The sequence below is a fragment of the Ornithorhynchus anatinus genome, chromosome 3 (genome assembly GCF_004115215.2).
Source record: "Ornithorhynchus anatinus isolate Pmale09 chromosome 3, mOrnAna1.pri.v4, whole genome shotgun sequence".
Classification (NCBI taxonomy): Eukaryota; Metazoa; Chordata; class Mammalia; order Monotremata; family Ornithorhynchidae; genus Ornithorhynchus; species Ornithorhynchus anatinus.
In genome coordinates this window covers 7,640,922-7,654,749 of record NC_041730.1, presented here as the reverse complement: position 1 = coordinate 7,654,749, position 13,828 = coordinate 7,640,922, and the positions used below count along the sequence as shown (strand labels likewise).

Here is a 13,828-nt window from a genome sequence, read left to right as displayed (position 1 = left end):
GGGAAGTGTACAAGTGAAAGAGAAATTCTCATCTCTCAGAGAGCTTTTTAGGGCCAGCCTCGAAGACAACCCTAGGGAAGCAATATGGCATAATAAAAATCATAATTATGGTATGTGCCAAGCATTGTACTAAGCACTGGAGGTAGAGACAGAATAATCAGGTCAGACAAACCCCGACCCACATGAAGCTCACAGTCTAAGGGGAAGGGAGAAGAGGTATTTCATCTCCATTTTATGGATAAGGAAACAGATGTACAGAGAAGTTAAGTGACTTACCCAAGGCAAGTGAAGGAGAAACAATTAGAAGCCAGGTCCGCTGACTTTTTTAGTGGCATTTGGTAAGCGCTTACTATGTGGAAGGCACTGTTCCAAATACTGGAATAAGTACAAGGTAATTAGGTTGGACAAAGTCCATGTCCTACATAATAATAATAATAATAATAATAATAATAATGTTGGTATTTGTTAAGCGCTTACTGTGTGACAAGCCCTGTTCTAAGCGCTGGAGTAGATACAAGGTAACCAGGTCGTCCCACGTAAGGCTCACAGCCTTAATCTCCATTTTCTAGATGAGGTAACTGAGGCACAGAGAAGTTAGGCGACTTGCCCGAGGTCACACAGCAGATAAGTGGCGGAGCTGTCTTTCTGACATTATACAATTAGTGGTCTTTATCCAGCACTGCTTGGCACCTAGTAAGCGCTTAACAAATACTATCATTATTACATGCAGAGCACTGTGCTAAGCACTTGGAAGTTTATGATGGCTCTAAAGGAGCTTACAATCTATCAGGGGAGACAGCCAAAATAAATTAGATAAATAAAATAAGTTAGAGATGGGAGGAAGAGGAGATGGGAAGAGGGGTATGGGGAGGAGTGAGTGTGTAAGCAGTAGAGTGTGTAAAATGAAGGGATTACAAGGGAGTGTAGGAGTGTAAGCATAGAGTTGAGACAAAGTGCTGAAGTGGGAGGTGGGGGAGGATGTAACCAGGGGAAGAGAAACACGAATCATGGAACGCCTCCTGGAGGAGGCACGATTTCACAGGAGGGTTTTGAAGATGAGGAGAGCTGGGGTCTGGCGGTTTGAAGGAGGAGGGAGTTCCAGGCAGGAGGGAGCAGTGGGCAGAGGAGGGAGAGACAAGAATGAGGCACAATGAGATTAGTTTAAGAGGAATGAAGAGTGTAAACTGGGATGTAATGGGAGTAGAGAGTAGATAAATAAGGGAGAGAGCTGATGGAAGGCCTGGAAGCCAAAGGTCAGGTGCTTTCCTCTGCGGTTAAGCAGCAATAGCAATAATTACTAAGCAAGAATTATGGTTTTTTGAGCTCCTACTGGGTACTTACCACACTGTGGTAAGTGTTTGGGAAGTTGTTTATGAGGAAACATTTATCCAGTCATGTGAAGTTGATATGCTTGGAGAATAGGGTCAGAATAACAATTCTCTTTATCTTCCTTACATCCGGGGAGCGGTCAGGGACAGTGACCTGTTCACTCCATATAGGTAAAATTTCACGAATCAGCCCCCAAATGGGGCTAGATCAGGTAGACCAGAAGTCTAGAGAACTGCTAGAGCTGATAATCAGGTGCCACGTGGGGCTCACAGTCGAAGTGGAAGAGAGAACAGACACTGAGTCCTCTTGCTTTTTAAAGGTATTTGCTAAGCACTTACTATGTGCTGGGCACTGTGCTAAGCGTTGGGGTGGACATAAGATAATCAGGCTGGACACAGTCCATGTCCCACAAGGGACTCATAGTCCAAGTAAGAGAAAGAACGGGTCTCACAGTCTTAATCCCCATTTTGCAGTTGAAGGCCCAGAGAAGTGAAGCGGAGCCAGGTTTTGAACCCATGACCTCTGACTCTCAAGCCCGTGCCCTATCCACGAGATCCTGCTGCTTCTACCAACCACCACCCCCTCGGGGATGCCCTGACTGGTTACCTCTGCTCCAACTACCTCTCCCCCCAGGGACCCCAACCCAGAAATTTTCCTGCACCCTTCCCCATCCGCCACCCCCGAAGAACCTAGACTGCGAGCCCGTGGCTGGGCAGGAATTGTCTCTATCTGTTGCCCAACTGTCCGTTCCAAGCGTTTAGTACAGTGCTCTGCACACGGTAAGCGCTCAATAAATATGATTGAATGAATGCTACCCTGTTGATCCAAGCACTTCTCCTATCCCGACCTGATTGCTGCATCTCTGCCTCCTGTCTCTCCCTGCTCCAGTCCATACTTCACTTTGTTGTTCGGATCAATTTTCTATAAAACCATTCAGTCCTCGTGCGCCCGCTCCTCAAGAACCTCCAGTGGTTGCCCATCACCACATCAAACAAAACGTCTTTCTATCCTCTTCAAAGCACTCAGTCACCTGACCCCCTCCTACCTTACCTCCCTAATTTCTTACTACAACCCAGCCTGCACACTTCACTCCTCTAACGCCAACCTTCTCACTCTACCTCGATCTTGTCTGTCTCGCTATTGACCCCTTGCCCACGTCCTGCCTCTGGCCTGGATTATTGTCCCTCCTCCTATCTGACAGACTCTCACTCTCCTCACCTTCAAACACAGTTCTCCTCCAAAAGGCCTTCCCCGACTAAACCCTTCGTTTTCTCTTCTCACACTCCCTCTGCATCACCCTTGCACTAGAGCGTGAGTTTGGGAGAGAGAGGTCGTGGGTTCTAATCCCGGCTCCGCCACTTGTCAGCTGCGTGACTTGGGCAAGTCACTTAACTTCTCTGTGCCACGGTTACCTCATCTGTAAAATGGGGATTAAGTCTGTGAGCCCCGCGTGGGACAACCTGATTACCTTGTGTCTGGGTCATGAGTTCGAATCCCGGCTCTGCCACGTCAGCTGTGTGACTGTGGGCAAGTCACTTAACTTCTCTGTGCCTCAGTTACCTCATCTGTAAAATGGGGATTAACCGCGAGCCTCACGCGGGACAACCTCACTACCCTGTATCTACCCCAGCGCTTAGAACAGTGCTCGGCATATTGTAAGCGCTTAACAAATACCAACGTTATTATTAGAACGGTGCTTGGCACATAGTAAACGTTTAACAAGTACCATCATCATCAATCACCCCTCCCTCAGCCCCACAGGACTTACGTACCTCTCTGCAATTTATTTATTTGTATTAATTTTATAATTATTTAGCATCAGTTATATGTATATTAATATCTGTCTCCTCTTTCAGGCTGTGGGCAGAGGACATGTTTACCAACTCTGCTATATTGTACTCTCCCGAGTACTTAGTACTGTGCATTGCACACAGTAAGCTTGGGAAGAATTAAACCCCGTCGGTCCCAATTTCACAACATTGCTATAATCCGTCCTTTCTTCTCCATCCAATCTGCTGCCACTTTAAAACAGTTGCTCATCCTATCCCGCCTGGACTACTGCGTCAGCCTCCTTGCTGACCTCCCAGCCTCCTGCCTCTCCCCTACTCCACTCTGCTGCCCGGATCATTTTTCTACAAAAAATGGTTCAAGGCATGACACCCCCCTCCTCAAAAAACTCCAGTGGTTGGTTGCCCATCCACCTCTGCATCGAACAAAAACTCCTCACCATTGGCTTTAAAGCACTCATTCACCTTGCCCCCTCCTACCTCACCTCTCTACTCTCCTGCTACAATTCGCACGTTTCGCTCCTCTAATGCTAACCTTCTCACTGTGCCTCGATCGTCTTGCCACCGATCCCTATCCCACATCCTGCCTCTGGCCTGAAACTCCCAACACTTTGCTCCTCTAGTGCCAAGCTTCTCACTGTGCCCTGATCTTGCCTGTCTCCCCGATGACCTCTGGCCTATGTCCTGCCTCCGGCCTGGAATGTCCTCCCTCCTTAAATCTGACAGACAATTACTCTCTCCCCTCTTCAAAACCTTACCGAAGGCCCATCTCCTCCAAGAGCCCTTCCCTGACTAAACTCCCCTTTCCTCTTCTCCCAATCCCTTCTGGCCTCCCTCACTTGCTCCCTTTGTTCTTCCCCCTTCCCAGCCCCACAGCACTAATGCTTATATCTTTAATTTATTCATTTATATTAATGTCTATCTCCTCCCACTCTTGACTCTACGCTCATTGTGGACAGGCAATATGTTCGTTTATTGTTCTATTGCACTTACCCAAATGATGTGCATACAATAAGTGCTTAGTAATGTCTGTCTCCCTCCTTCTAGACTGTAAGCTCCTTGTGGGCAGGGAATGTGCCTATTAATTGTTTTCTTGGATTCTCCCAAGCGCTTAGTACAATGCTCTGCCCACAGTAAGCATTCAATAAATACGATTGAATGAATGAATGAATGGACTGTAAGCTCACTGTGGGCAAGGACACAGTAAGGGCTCAATAAATATGATTGAATGAATGAATGAAATGTGTTTGTTATATCGCACTCTGCAAATACTTAGTACAGTGCTTTGCACGCAGTAAGTGCTCGATAAATACAATTGACTAAGCACTTAATAAATATGAGTGACAGATCGACTGACTGACTGATCCCTAACCTACATCCTGCCTTTAGCTGGAACACGCTCCTTCTTCAAACTTGACAGACGGATCATTCTCCCCACCTTCAAAAACTCATTAAAAGCACATCTCCTTCAAGAGGCTTTCCCCAGCTCAACCCTCATTTCCTCTTCGCCCCTTCCCTTCTGCCTCATCCTCGCACTTGGATTTGGACCTTTTATTCACACCCTCCTCAGCGCCACCCCACTTATATCCACACCTGTAATGTATTTATTTATATTAATGCCTGTCTCCCCCTCTAGACTGTAAGCCCGTCTCGTGGTTTTATTATTTTTTAATGGTATTTGTTAAGCGCCTCTTCTGGGCCAGGCATTAATTAATTATGGTCTTTGTTAAGCGCTTACTATGTGCCAAGCAGTGTTCTAGGCCCTGGGGAAGCAGCGTGGCTCAGTGGAAAGAGCCTGGGCTTCGGAGTCAGAGGTCATGAGTTCGACTCCCGGTTCTGCCACTTGTCAGCTGTGTGACTGTGGGCAAGTCACTTCACTTCTCTGTGCCTCAGTTACCTCATCTGTAAAATGGGGATTAATTGTGAGCCGCACGTGGGGCAACCTGATGACCCTGTATCTACCCCAGCGCTTAGAACAGTGCTCTGCACATAGTAAGCGCTTAACAAATACCAACATTATTACATGGTAATCAGGTTGTCCCACTCGGGGCTCACAGTCTTAATCGCCATTTTACAGATGAGGTAACTGAGGCACAGAGAAGTGAAGTGGCTTGCCCGAAGTCACACAGCCCCCAAGTGGCAGAGCCAGGATTAGAACCCACGTCCTCTGACTCCCAAGCCCGTGCCCTTCCCGCTAAGCCACGCCGCTTCTCTTGCGTGGATGGGGAACGTGTCTACCAACTCTGTTACACTATACTCTCCCAAGCGCTTGATACAGTGCTCAGCACACAGTAAGTGCTCCATAAAGATGATTGATTTCTTCACCGAGAAGCTGAGATTACCCCAAAGCATAACCGAGCCCCAGATCTTGGTCAATGGGAACTGAAAACTCTAGGGCACACAGCATTCTGCAGAAAGAACAGAAGAAAGCAAGAATGATCATTCTGGGTCAGAACAACAGTCCAGCCAGACAAAGTACTCTCCCACCAACACTGGCCTAATTATTTTCAATATCACCAAATACCATCAGTTAATGACCCCATTCATGGAACTCTGGGCCAGTCATTACGCAAAACGGGTCAGACTGGCATAAAGAACTCGGTAACATGGACGTTCTCACCAAAGCACGTGAGCGTGTACATTCACAATCATTATTGCAAGAGCTTCCGCAAGCTAACAAATAAATAGAGAGAAAATCTGGTTACCAGTCACCAAGTTAATCCATCTGAAGTCTATTCGTCCCGGGAGCTGCTTAAACTTCGAAATGTCCTCTTCTGACCCCCATTTTAATGAATGAAAAGACACTAAAGGACCCAGCCCTCATTCTGAGTTTCCTGCTGAGCTTTCAAAGTCATTAACATTGCTAATCAAGCTTCTGAGGTTTTCTCCGAACAGATTTTCTGTTTGTGTTTCTTGTGTGTTATGGAATGTGTGAGTTGCTTGGAAGCTGGGATTTGCAGGGGGAATTATGTTCTCACTATCGAGGGAAAGCTTTGGGACAGAAAGTGAAACTCCAGAAAAAAACGGGAAGGAGGAGGACAGGAAGGGTCTTTGGCAGGTAAAGCTGAGGGGGGAGTTTCGGAGCAGAGAGCGGGGTGAGTGAAGCTGTGGGAAAATTAGGCGGAAGCTAAAGCAAGCAGGTGTATGTGAATGGAGCTAAGGAATCGAGAAGCAGCACGGCCTACTGGAAAGAACCCGGGCCTGGGAGGTCAGAAGGGCCTGGGTTCTAATCCCGGATCCGTTACTCATTTGCTGTGGGTGACTTTGGGCGAATCATATCACTTCTTTGTGCTTCCGTTCCCTCGCTTATAAAATGGAGATTAAGACTGTGAGCCCCATGTGGGACGTGGACTGTGTTCAACCCGATTAGCTCGTAACACCAGATCGAAGGAGACCAAGGCAGTCCAGGATTTTGACTGACCGTGTGCACAGCGTTCTGGGAAGAACAGAGTGATGGTCACCCTCGGAGGGATCCAATCTCCGCGACTCTTTTTCCTTTAGGGTATTTTGTTGCGCACTTACTAAGGGCCAGGAATCGTACTAAGTGCTGGGCGTAGATACAAGTAAATCAGGTTGGAAATAGTCCATGCCCCACATGGGGCTCGCACTCTTAATCCCCATTCTACAGTTGAGGTAACTGAGGCCCAGAGAAGTGAAGTGGCTTGCTCAAGGTCACCCAGCAAGCAAGTGGCAGAGCTGGGATTAGAACCCAGGACCTTCTGGCTCCCAGGCCCCTGGTCTATCCATTAGTCCATGCTGCTTCTCGGGGAAGTTAGAATCTTCCCTCTAACTCCGTTCGCCCCAGGAAACCATGAGAGGAGGAAGGTTTCATTCACGATGGAGGAGTCAGAGTTATATTAGCACAGTCCAGCCCGCCGGGAGAGTCAGGTGAGAGAGTGAGGCTGGAGGTGCCAAGGCTATGAACTGCCCGACCCAAAGCAAGCCCTGGCAAATATTACGCACATCCACCGCAGACGGAGGATGCTAATACTGATAACTGTGGCATTTGTTAAGCTCTTACTATGTGACAAGCACTATCCTAAGTGCTGGGGTGGATATAAGCGAATCAGGTTGGGACAAAGTTCCTGTCCCACTGGGGCTCACAGTCTTAATCCCCAATTTACAGATGAAGTAACTGAGGCACAGAGAAGTAAAGTGACTTGTCCAAGGTCACATAACAGACAAGTGGCAGCGCCAGGATTAGAACCAATGACCTTCTGACTCCTAGGCCTGGGGGATCTAACCATTGCACCGTGCTGCTTCTCAGGATGCTGTTTCTGCTACTGCTGCTCCCCGGGATCCTTGAAGGAGGGACATTTTGGCCTGAGTGAATTGGCACCCCAACGCTTAGCACAGTGCCTGGTACATAGTGAGCACTTTACAAATACCATCATCATTATTATCATTGTTACTGTTGGCAGTGATGAAGGGGCGGATAACCCAATCAGAGGGGAAGGCAGACTGCTGTGTGACCTTGGACAAGTCGCTTAGCTTCTCTGTGCCTCAGTTACCTCATCTGTAAAATGGGGATTAAGACTGGGAGCCCCAGGTGGGACATGGATTGGGTCCAACTTGATTAGCCTGTAAATACCCTGGCACTTAGTAGCACATAATAAGTACTTCATAATAATGGTGGTACTTGTTAAGCGCTTACGATGTGCAAAGCACTGTTCTAAGCGCTGGGGGGAAACAAGTTGATCAGGTTGTCCCATGTGGGGCTCACAGTCTTCATCCCCATTTTACAGATGAGGTCACTGAGGCCCAGAGAAGTTAAGTGGCTTGCCCAAAATCACACAGCTGACAAGTGGCGGAGCCAGGATTAGAACCCATGACCTCTGGCTCCCAAGCCCGTGCTCTTTCCACTGAGCCACCCTGCATCTCCTAACAAATACCACTTAACAAATACCGCTTAACAAATACCGCTATAAAATTGGTGGTACAAGCCTATAGCACAGGGCTCTGCACACAATAATTGTTCAGTAAATACCACTGATGAACTAACTGACTTCCTACTTTTCAGTGCAGGTAAAGAAACAAAAAGATCAGGGCAACCACCACCTTCATTGATTCATTCAATCTTATTTATTGAGCGTTTATTGTGTGCAGAGCACTATACTAAGCGCTTGGGAAAGTATGGTACAACAATAAACAGTGACATTCCCTGCCCACAGCGAGCCTGCGGCATCAACATGGCATCGAGCTCTAAGCCAAAATCTAGGGGTCCACCTCTCTGTCAATCAATCACTGGGGTGTACTGAATACCAAGCCCCGAATGCCAAGACCTAGTGGGAAAAGCACGGGAGTCAAGAGACGTGGGTTTTAGTCCCATATAATAATGTTGGTGTTTGTTAAGCACTTACTATGTGCAGAGCACCGTTCTAAGCGCTGGGGGAGATACAGGGGAATCGGGTTGTCCCACGTGAGGCTCACAGTTAATCCCCATTTTACAGATGAGGTCACTGAGGCACAGAGAAGTGAAGTGACTCGCCCACAGTCCCACAGCTGACAAGTGGCACAGCCGAGAGTCGAACCCGTGGCCTCTGACTCCGAAGCCCAGGCTCTTTCCACTGAGCCACGCTGCTTCTATCCTACCTCCATGTTGCGTGGGCTAGGGCAAGTGACTTAACTTCTCTGGGCCTCAGTTTCCTTATCTGTAAAGTGGGGATAAAATACCTGCCCTCCCTTCCCCTCAGACCGTGAGCCCCACATGGGACTGTGTCTTATCTAATTATACTAACAATAATAATGTTGGGTATTTGTTAAGCGCTTACTACGTGCCAAGCACCGTTCTAAGCGCTAGGGTAGATACAGGGTAATCAGGCTGTCCCACGTGAGGCTCACAGTCTTATCCCCCTTTTACAGATGAGGTCACTGAGGCACAGAGAAGTTAAATGACTTGCCTAAGGTCACACAGCTGCCAAGTGGCAGAGCCGGGATTCAAACCCATGACCTCTGACTCCCAAGCCCGGACTCTTTCCACTGAGCCACGCGGCTTCCCTGCACCTACGCCTACCCTTAGCACTGGGCTGGGCCCATAGCAAGGAATTAGCAAATACCAGAATGATTATTATGTATTAAGCCTTGGGAAAGTATAACAGAAGCAAAATACATTTTCCTGCCCACAGGGAGCTCACATTCTAAAGGAAGATCCTGCTGACAATCTCTCGGAAATCTGGGAGCCGTGGCCCGCCCCCAACCTGGGGCAAACAGGCCCAAGCGTTTACGGAGTAGCCACCTCCGGGGCTTGGACCAGATAAAGAAGGGGAATCGTGGCCCGGGGGGCCGGGGTGGCGGGGAAGGAGGTGGTTGGGCAGAGAAGGGATGGCCGTTGTAGGGGCCTGACGGCTTGGAGGCCGGGCGCAGGAAGCCCAGGCCGGAGGGCTGGCAGGATGGTGAGCCGGTGAGAAGCGGCATGGCGTAGTGGAGAGAGCCGGGGCTTGGGAGTCAGAGGTCGTGGGTTCTAATCCCGGCTCCGCCGCTTGCCAGCTGTGTGACTTTGGGCAAGTCACTTAACTTCTCTGTGCCTCAGTTCCCTCATCTGTAAAATGGGGACGGAGACTGTGAGCCCCACCTGGGACAGGGTCTGTGTCCAACCCAATTTTCTCGGATCCGCCCGCGCCTCAGTCAGCCTCTCCGCGCCCCAGCAGACCTCTCTGCACCCTAACCGGCCTCTCTGCGCCCCAGCAGACCTCTCTGCGTGCCAGGCAGCCCCTTTGCGCCCTAACTGACCTCTCTGAGACCCAGCACTTAGTACAGCGCCCGGCACATAGTAAGTGCTTAATAAATACCATTATTATTATTATAACAACCCAGGGATCATTCGGACTGCCAGGTGTGGAGCAGAGCGAAGGGCGAAGGCGCCCTCCACCAGAGCCTGCTCCGGCTCCTGGAGGGACCCCGGGCTCCTCTTTGCTCCCTAGCCTGTTTCTCTGTACCCCGGGCAGCCTCTCTGCGCCCCAGCCAGGCTCTCTGCTCCCCAGGCAGCCTCTCTGCACCCCAGCCAGGCTCTCTGTGCCCCGGGCAGCCTTTCTGCACCCCAGCCAGGCTCTCTGCGCCCCGGGTACCCTTTCTGCACCCCAGCCAGGCTCTCTGCGCCCCAGTCAGGCTCTCTGCACCCCAGCCGGCCTCTCTGCACCCCAGACAGCCTCTCTGAGCCCTACCCAGCCTCTCTGTGCCCCAGGCAGCCCCCCTGCGCCTCAGGCAGCCTCTCCGAGCCCCAGTAGACCTCTCTGTGCCCTAACCGACCTCTCTGCGCGCCAGGCAGTCCCTCCGCGCCCTAACCGGACTCTCTGCGTCCCAGGCAGTCCCTCTGCACCCCAGGCAGTTTCTGTGCGCCCTAACTGGCCCCTCTGCGCCCTAGCCGGCCTCTCTGCACCCCAGCCGACCTCTCTGCGCCCTAATTGGCCTCTCCGAGCCCCAGGCGGCCCCTCTGCGCCCTAACCGGCCTCCCTGCGGCCCAGGCGGCCCCTCCGCGCCCTAACCGGCCTCTGTGCGCCCCGGCCGGGCTCCCTGCGCCCCGAGCGGGCCCTCCGCGGCCCGCCTCCCCTCCCGGAGCCAACGGGTCCCGGACTCGGTCGGAGGGGAGGGGCGGGCGACGGCGGGGGTCCCGGCCGCCGCTGGGGAGGGGGCCGCGGGCGCGGGAACGAAGCAAGCCGAGCGGGCGGCGGCCGGGGCGCAGCAAGGGGGAGGCGGAGGCGTGGGCACGGGCGCGCCCGGGGAGGCGGGCACCCCGCCGCCCCTCGCCCCGTCCAGGCCCGGGACCCTCGGGGCGCGCCCCACCGGCCGCGCGGGGGACCGAGGACAGCGCCCCGAGCCCGGGGGTCCTCGCCGGGGGACCCAGGAGACCCCCCGGCCCCGACCAGGAGGACGAGGAGGAGGGGGAGGAGGGCGACGGGCCGGTCCTGTCCGGAGGCTGCGCCGGAGAGGTCGGATCCCCCCTTCCCGGATCCCCTCTCCCGGGTCCCCTCCCCTCCCCAGGGCCCGAGAGGGGACCCCGGCGGCGGGCACCCAGCCGCGCCCCCTCCGACCTCCGCCCACCCTCCGGGACCCAGACAAAAGGCGAGGACCCAGGGGTCGCACTCACCGGACAGCGGGACCCGAGCGCGACGGGGACGGGACGGACAGCCAGAAACCGGGGGCGCGGGGGGCTCTGTGTCTCCGTGGGGAGGGGCGGTGGAGGGATGGGTGGGTGGGTGGCTGGATGGGTGGGTGGATAGATGGGTGGGTGGATGGATGGAGGGATGGATGGGTGATGGTTGGACGGACGGACGGATGGACGGATGGGTGGATGGATAGGTGGATGGATGGATGGATGGATGGATGGATGGATGGATGGATGGATGGATGGATGGATGGATGGATGGATGGATGGATGGATGGGTGGATGGATGGGTGGGTGGATGGATGGGTGGGTGGATGGATGGATGGGTGGATGGATGGATGGATGGGTGGATGGATAGGTGGATGGATGGGTGGATGGATGGATGGATAGATGGATGGGTGGGCGGATGGGTGGTTTTCGGGGGTCTGCGCGGGTGGCGGTCTGTGCGTCTGTCCGGAAGGAAAGCCTCTCTGGTTGTGCGCGTCTGTGTGCGCGCCTGTCTCTGCGTGTGTCTCTGTGGGTCTTGTCTGTCTGTGCCTGTGTCTGAATGCGTGTCTATGTGTGTGTCGTGTGTGTGTGTGTGAGTGGGTGTGCGGCCAGGGTTGGTCTGCGGGTTTCCCTGGGCTTGTCCGGGTGTCTGTGTGGCGGCGTGTCCGTGTGTCCGTATGTCCGTGCGTCCGCGTGTCCCCGTGTCCGTGTCCCCGGGCCGCTGTCCAGTGGAGGCTGACTTTGGCCAGCACGGCCGCCCCTTCTCCCCCCCCCCCCCACCCCCGCCCAACTCCCCCCCGCCTTCCTCCCCGGGCGGGGTCTCCGGCTCCCCGGGAATGGCGCAGGGGCCGGGGGGCGGGGGGCAGGCAGACCTCCCCTCCTCCCCCCTCCCTCTCTTCCTCCTCCCCCCACCCCCCGCTTCCCTGACTCCCTGGGGGATGGGGAGGGGAAAGCGGGGGGAGGGGCCGTGGGAGGAGGGAGGAAGCGGGGGAGGGAGGGCAGGGGGCCGGCAGCAGCATCCATTTCATTCATGCTTTTCCTCCCCCCAGGGCCCGGCTGCAAGAGGCAGCAGGAGGAGGAGGAGGAGGAAGAGGAAGAAAAAGAGGAGGGGAAGGAGGAGGAGGAGGAAGAAAAGGAGGAGGGGAAGGAGGAGGAGAGGGAGGAGGAGGAGGGAGGGGAGGAAGAGGAGAAAGAGGGGGGGGGAGGAAGAGGAGAAAGAGGAGGAGGAGGAGGAAGGGGAGGAGGAGGAGGGGAAGAAAGAGGAGGAGGAAGAGGAAGATGGGGAGGAGGAGGAGGAGAAGGAGGAGGGAAAACAGGAGGAGGAGGAAGGGGAGGAGGAGGGGGAGGAGGAGGAGGGGGAGGAGGAGGCGGGTGAGGAGGAGGCGGGTGAGGAGGAGGAAGAGGAAGAAAAGGAGGAGGGGAAGGAGGAGGACGGTGAGGAGGAGAAGAAGGAGGGAAAAGAGGAGGAGGAGGAGGCCCGGCCCAGAGGTAGAGAGAAGGAGATGCGGTGAAGGAGAGACCCCCCTCCCCACCCATCCACCCCCTCCAGAGGCAGAAACGTGCGCTTTCTTCCCCCAGGAGAGACCCTCCCTCCTCCCCCAAGGTCACCCGGCATCACATGACACCCCCCTTACTACCCAGAGGCGGACATGTTCCACGCGTGTCACACGGAGGCGGATGGCTCGCCCTCCCACGCAGAGACCGGCCTCCCGCAGGACCACCCCCTGCTGTCTTTGGCTGAGGGGGTACCGAAGGTGTCCCTGACTTGTCCCCGCTCGCTCCTCCAGAGTTCCCTCCGAGGTTCCCTGCTCAGACCCTCCAGACGACCCCCGGGGACCCCCAAGGCCCCAAGGGAGGGTGGCTACCAGCTCCGAGGTCCCCCCCGACCCCTTCCTCCCCTCAACCTCTCCAGCTGCCCCTGCCAAGAAGACGAGGAGAAGGAGGAGGGAGAGGAAGGTGGAGGCAAGGAGAAGGATGGGAGCAGGGATAGGAAAAAGCGTGCAGAGGCCAAAAGCACGGGAAACGGGCCCTTTGTACTTTCCGCGGTGCTTAGCACAGTGCTCAGCACCCAGTAAACCCTTAATAAATACCAGTGATTGAGTGAGCTCGGGAGGAGGGAAAGCATCTGTCCCCTTTAAGCACTTGATATTTTCCTCACTTCCAGCCCCACAGCCCTTACCTTCCTAATTTTATCCACTCCCATTTCCCCTAACTGTAATTTATTTTACTGTCTCCCCTCCTCAGACTGTAAGCTCCTTGAGGGGAGGGATCTTGTCTGTTGTACTGTACTTTCCCTAGTGCTTAATACAGTGCTCTGCTCAAAGAAAGAGCTCAGTAAATACCAGTGATTGAATGAGGGCAGGGATCATGGTGACTGGCTCTATTATACTCTCCCAAGCATATAGTAGGGTGTTCTGCAGAGAGTAGGTACTGAATGAATCTTATTGATTGATGGATCCCACCTGGAGAGTCAGCGTGGAGGGTCTTTCCAGTCTCCATGGTACCGGGCCTTTCTGCCTCGAGTTTGACTGTATCTCTGGCCACCAATCCTAAAACCTGGCACTGCCCGTGGGGACAGAATTATTATTATTATTATTATTATTATATTTGTTAAGCGTTTACT

The 13,828-nt window shown here is 53.5% G+C and overlaps 1 protein-coding gene across 1 annotated transcript in view; it reads right to left on the bottom strand.

Annotated features, from left to right (window-relative positions):
* PTPN5 (protein tyrosine phosphatase non-receptor type 5) overlaps positions 1-11,294 on the bottom strand; it is a 51,243-nt gene extending 39,949 nt beyond the window's left edge. Inside the window, exon 1 of the mRNA XM_029061802.1 lies at positions 11,200-11,294. The gene's annotated coding sequence lies outside the window, so the exon portion shown is untranslated. The remainder of the gene's footprint in view (positions 1-11,199) is intronic.
* Positions 11,295-13,828: the final 2,534 nt, after the last annotated feature.